The following is a 6,041-nucleotide window of genomic DNA, read 5'->3' on the forward strand; positions in this document are numbered from 1 at the left end:
TCTTGGGGTTCATCAAATAACAAACTAGTGAATGAAAAAGGAAAGAAACTTTAATAAAACAAAGTAGAAAGCATCTCTGGTGAACTGCTGCACACAGCCATGTGGTGTTCCCAACCCCATGGGTGCCAGGTTTGTATAATTTTTCGTGGTGCCCAGAATGGGTCCAAGCAGAGCCGTCTCGGCTATAGGATGGACTGGGGCAACCGGCCCGGGACCCACGCTTCAGGGTGATGCAGGGTCCAGGCAGAGCCGTCCCGTTCATAGGATGGACCAGGGTGATCACCCCGGGCCCAGCACTTTGGGGTCCCCGCGCTTCAGGGGGACTTGGGTTCCAAGGCAGCCTGGGGTGTTAGCGGGGGCAGCAGCGAGCAGTGAGCAACCTGGCCCCAGCCTACTCCGCTCCGCTCCACTCTGCCCCGCCCCGCCTCGCCCCACTGGCTCCTGGCATGGCTCGAGGGAGGGGGTGGAAGCTGGAAAGAGGCAGTGAAAGGGGTGCAATGGGGGTGGGGAGGGGACAGGCCAGGGTGCCAGGCCCCCTGCTAACCCTCCAGGCTGCCCTGGACCCCGCGTCCTGAAGTGCGGGGCCCCACAAAGCACGGTAAACCCAAACATTGGTGGAGCCAGGCCCACGTTCCTAAATATTGGTGGAGCACGGGCACCACCGGCCCATATAACTTGTCGCCTATGCCCAACCCCTGCCTTTGGGGCACATCTCCAAATGCCTATGTTCATAATAGGGTCCCTTATGAGGGAGCATTTCTAAATTATAATCTTCTACAAACATCTCTCTACACCTCCCCTCACTACAAACTCCTCCCACAGGCCCTCCTTTCACTACAGATCCCTCCCACTGGCCCTCCTCTCACTACAGACCCACCACTCACTATAGACCCCTCCCACTGCCGACCCCCTCACTACACACCCCTCCCTTCACTTTATTAGGAATCATATTGTGTGTAGTCATTTAAGTAGATCTCTCTTAGGTATTTGAAGGTACCTGTTAGCTGCTATCTAAGCACTTCGGAAATAGGTAGAGGGCATTTAGTGGCTGGGTGCACTAGCTTGGCCAGTGTGAGCTCAAATTTTAGATTGCCAGCTGTGCCCCCTGTAACTGTGGTTCTCCAGTGTCTAACCAAGCCAGAGTATGAATGTTCTTACTAAGCAAGCAAATGTCTTGTAATGTCTTGTATGTAGTACATCACAAGCTGGATACTTCTGGGTGACAACTCTTCCCACCCCACCTCTCCTGCCTGCAAAAAATTAAACCTGAAGTATAAGCATATCTACCAAGCGTATAGTTCAAGGAATAAATTGCTTTTATTTTGGTGGAATGTCAGGTTAGGATTTCATTTAATCAGTTTGGAATAATCTTTTTAAAAGGATCACATTTCCTTACAGTGCAAAACTAGTGGGTGTTAGTTTAGGGTCTGGAATACGAAAAGTTTAAAACCTTCAAAAAGAGTGATTCCCCAGCATTGATTGGGTAAATTGTGAACGCTTCCATTCCCACCCTATGCCCTAGGCAAACAATGTTTTTTTCCCCAGTTCTCCAGTCTCATGAGCACAATTAAAACCAATGGAAAACTTTTAAGCCGAGGAAAAATGAGTATTGTATATCAAATGAAAAAAAACATGTATTATGTATATGGTTAAGATTGCATACTTAATTTCGAAAAATTGGGACATTTAAAAGTTAAAGTTCTCAGCACAATTCAGTTACATTGCACATACTGAATATAAAGTGCAGGCAAAAGTTTTAAAAAAAATGGTTCCTAAAGTTAGGCTCCAAAATCTATATTTAGAAATCTAAAATAAGGCGTCAGTCTCCCAATCAGATCTATGTGGCAGACACAGGCATAAATCCAGAGTAAAGCTATTTAAAATTTTTTTGGCCATCTGCTTTAGCATATCCATTTTGAAATCCATTATGCTTCATATTGGTGCAGGAGTTGCCTGCTTGGATCTATTAAGATATATATTGAAAATGTGGTGTATGCTTTTTGGTTTGGAGAAAAAAGAAAAATGAGAAGATGCTCTATATACCTTAATAAGTATTTGAACTAGGACTGTCAAGCAATTAAAAAAATTAATCGTGCGATTAACCACACTATTAAACAATAATAGAATATCATTTATTTAAATATTTTGGATGTTTTCTACATTTTCAAATATATTTATTTCAATTACAACACAGAATACAAAGTGTACGGTGTTCACTTTATATTTTTGATTAGAAATATTTGCACTGCAGAAAACAAAAGAAATAGTATATTTCAATTCACCTAATACAAGTACTGTAGTGCAATCTCTTTATCATGAAAGTTGAACTTACAAATGTAGAATTATGTACAAAAAATAACTGCATTCAAAAATAAAACAATGTAAAACTTTGGAACCTACAAGTCCATTCAGTCCTGCTTCAGCCAATTGCTCAAACAAACAAATTTGGTTACAATTTGCAGGAGATAATGCTGACAACTTCTTGTTTACAGTGTCACCTGAAAATGAGAACACTTTCTCATGGTACTTTTGTAGCTGGTGTCGCAAGATATTTACATGCTCGATGTGCTAAAGATTCATATGTCCCTTCATGCTTACACTACCATTCCAGGGGACATGCGTCCATGCTGATGATGGGTTCTGCTTGATAACGATCCAAAGCAGAGTAGACCCACACATGTTCATTTTCATCATCTGAGTCAGATGCCACCAGCAGAAGGTTGATTTTCTCTTTTGGTGGTTTGGGTTCTGTAGTTTCCGCATCTGAGTGTTGCTCTTTTAAATCTGAAAGCATGCTCCACACCTTGCCCCTCTCAGATTTTGGAAGGCACTTCGGATTCTTAAACCTTGGGTTAAGTGCTGTATCTATCCTTAGAAATCTCACATTGGTACCTTCTTTGCGTTTTGTCAAATCTGCTGTGAAAGTGTTCTTAAAACGAATATGTGCTGGGTCATCATCTGAGACTTCTATAATAGCAATATATGGCAGGATGTGGGTAAAACAGAACAGGAGACATACAATTCTCCCCCAAGGAGTTCAGTCACAAATTTAATTAACACATTTTTTTAATGAGCATTATTAGCATGGAAGCATGTTCTCTGGAATGGTCACCAAAGCATGCAGGGGCATATGAATGTTTAGCATATCTGGCACATAAATACCTTGCAACACCAGCTACAAAAGTGCCCTGCGAATGCCTGTTCTCACTTTCAGGTGACATTGTAAATAAGAAGCAGTCAGCAGTATCTCCTGTAAATGTGAACAAACTTGTTTGTCTTAGTGATTGGCTAAACAAGAAGTAGGACTGTGTAGACTTGTAGGCTCTAAAGTTTTACATTGTTTTGTTTCTGAGTGCAGTTATGTAACAAAAAACCCTGTGTTTGTAAGTTGCACTGTCCCAATAAAGAGATTGCACTACAGTACTTGTATGAGGTGAACTGAAAAATACTATTTCTTTTATCATTTCTACAGTGCAAATATTTGTAATAAAATAATAATGGAAAGTGAGCACTGTACACTTTGCATTCTGTATTGTAATATAAATCAATATATTTGAAGATGTAGAAAAACATCCAAAATATTTAATAAATTTCAATTGGTATTCTATTGTTTAACAGTGCGATTAATCGCAGTTAATTTTTTTGAGTTAATTGCATGAGTTAACTGTGATGAATCGAAAGCCCTAATTTGAACCCAAGCATATCCTGGAGGGTTGAAATTTGCAGCTATATCAAAATGCTGTCAGAAGCAAAAGTTATTTATTAGAGAGTGCAATGAGTTGAAGTACACTGTTTTGCTGTATATCTATAATAGTATTTTGCAGAATTACAAAAGAATCTGGCAATCCACAAATCTGAAAAGTCTCACCAAAAACCTTGCTGTCCCTCCCCACTTCTTACTGACCACCTAGTGACCACTGCAGAGTACTGTAATGAGGTTATATTACTTCATACTACAGTTCATTCACTAGTCTACTCTGAAGTATTGTCATAATTAAAACTAAACTACACCTGTCAAATTAAATGAGCACTTTGAATTTTCTGATGCAATTTCCTTGATTCCTACCCACCCCACCCCCCGTAGTGTTTGTTCACAAAATGTGATTATTCACATTGCATCTATTAGACATTAGTGAGGTTTTACTCTTACAGTAAAATGATTTTTAAAAGAAAATGTCATGATGTACAACTAGTTCTGCATGAGCGATCTTGTTACATCAGTCTCAACATATGCAAAGTTGAGTTTCCAAGCCTTCTTTTTTTTGGGGAGGCGGGGGAGGGGTTGAAACTTCTTATGCAGTAAAGCTGAACAGGTTTATGAAGGAAAAACACTTTCCTAATTAATTAAAGTAGTATGTGTATCTTACTGCACTTTGAGAAATCAGCTCTGAGGCTGAGGCTGATTATTCAGTTAAGAAATGTAGTAGTGGGAGTCTGTGATGTTGAAAGGTTTCTCTGTGGAGTGATTGCCTCAAGGAGGAGGGAGTTTGAGTTCCCTTGTCATGATACCAGCAGCTGGATCATGGCTAATTGTGGTAAGGCTCTGTTCCAGGGAATAGCAACAAAATCTTAGTGCTGTGCTGCTAAGTTCTGAGTCCTAGTTCCAAATCAAGAGGGATAAATAATGGAGGAGACTGGATGAATAATAAAGTTAGGTGAGTTTTAATAGGGTGCTGTCTGAGAACTTTTAGGACATTTTTTACAGGAGACAAAGAACAGATTTTAAGGATCTAAAATAAAATAAAAACAAGTAGAACTGGAAGACTAGAGGGGTTTCATAATGAAACCCAAATAATGTAACATGAGCATTGAAAATATGAGTGGAAAACACCTTCTCGTCTAAGATGCTTGTGGACAAGAGCACAGAACCTTAACTGAAAATTTTTATGTTTTTAAGGCTTACGAGGGAAGATGTACACACAATTAAGTAAAGTATTTCAAAATCTTCTAACAAATTAAATTAGACCAGTTAACAAAGGCATGACAGTGACTTCAGGTTATAGATTAGTTTCCATTGTAAATCTGATTTTGACCTTCACAGACTAACTAAATTAGAAAACACCCCAAATCCTCTTAACTTCAGATAACTTCTGGGGGAGAGTCTGAAGTTGATTTGACAGAGTAATTCTGCTATATAAGATTTTGAAAAAAATTGATGTCAATTTCACTTTGTGAAAAATCTTCTAACTTCTTTTGTAAAAATATGTTTAATATAGCTAAGAAACTTCAGATTGTACCCATCTTTATCAGAATGATGAATAACACAAAATTTGTATAGCTATTAACTATGTAGATTTTTGAAACCCTTACTGCTTTGCCTGATTCAAGCATAGGGCACAAACTTCACCAAAGTCCAGGGTGAGTTTGAAAGCCCCATCAGAAAAACCACATAGGTTTAAGGCAAATTCTATTGGTGCAATTCATGGTGTTTGTAAAGTTTGTTCTCATCTATCGTAAGAATCTCTAAAGCACCTGTCACTTTCAGACAAATAGCTCATTCAGATTCAAGGGGTAAAATTCTGGCTCTTGAATTTTGCGATTGAATCAGTAAGGTCAGGATTGCACCCACAGAGTTATATACTTTGCTGGCAGGGAACTTGATTCAAATATTATATTGTCTTTTTTCATAGAACAACTTGTATTGTTTTATACTACTGTATATCTATAACAATAGTAAAATATGGTCTCTCTAGCAAAATAAAATAAGATACAGCAAGTGTCCACATATCAGTTTTATTATAAAATATTGACTTTACCACATAGGATAAGATTAGTGTCCAAAAACAGGCTAGTCATTCTGATCTTCCTGAGTCTGCTATCTCTCTAACCTTAAGGCCAGATTCATTGCATGGAGCTAGGGTTGCCAACTTTCTATTTGGACAAAACCGAACACCCTAGCCCTGCCCCTTCCCCGAATCCTCCCCCCACTACATTCCCCTCCCTCGGTGGCTGTCTCTCCCCAACCCTCACTCACTTTCACTGGGCTGAGGCAGGGGGTTGGGGTGTCGGAGGGGGTGAGGGCTCTGGATGGGGATGCAGAC

This window comes from Lepidochelys olivacea (assembly GCF_965140295.1).
Source record: "Lepidochelys olivacea isolate rLepOli2 genome assembly, chromosome: 3".
NCBI classification, from domain to species: domain Eukaryota; kingdom Metazoa; phylum Chordata; order Testudines; family Cheloniidae; genus Lepidochelys; species Lepidochelys olivacea.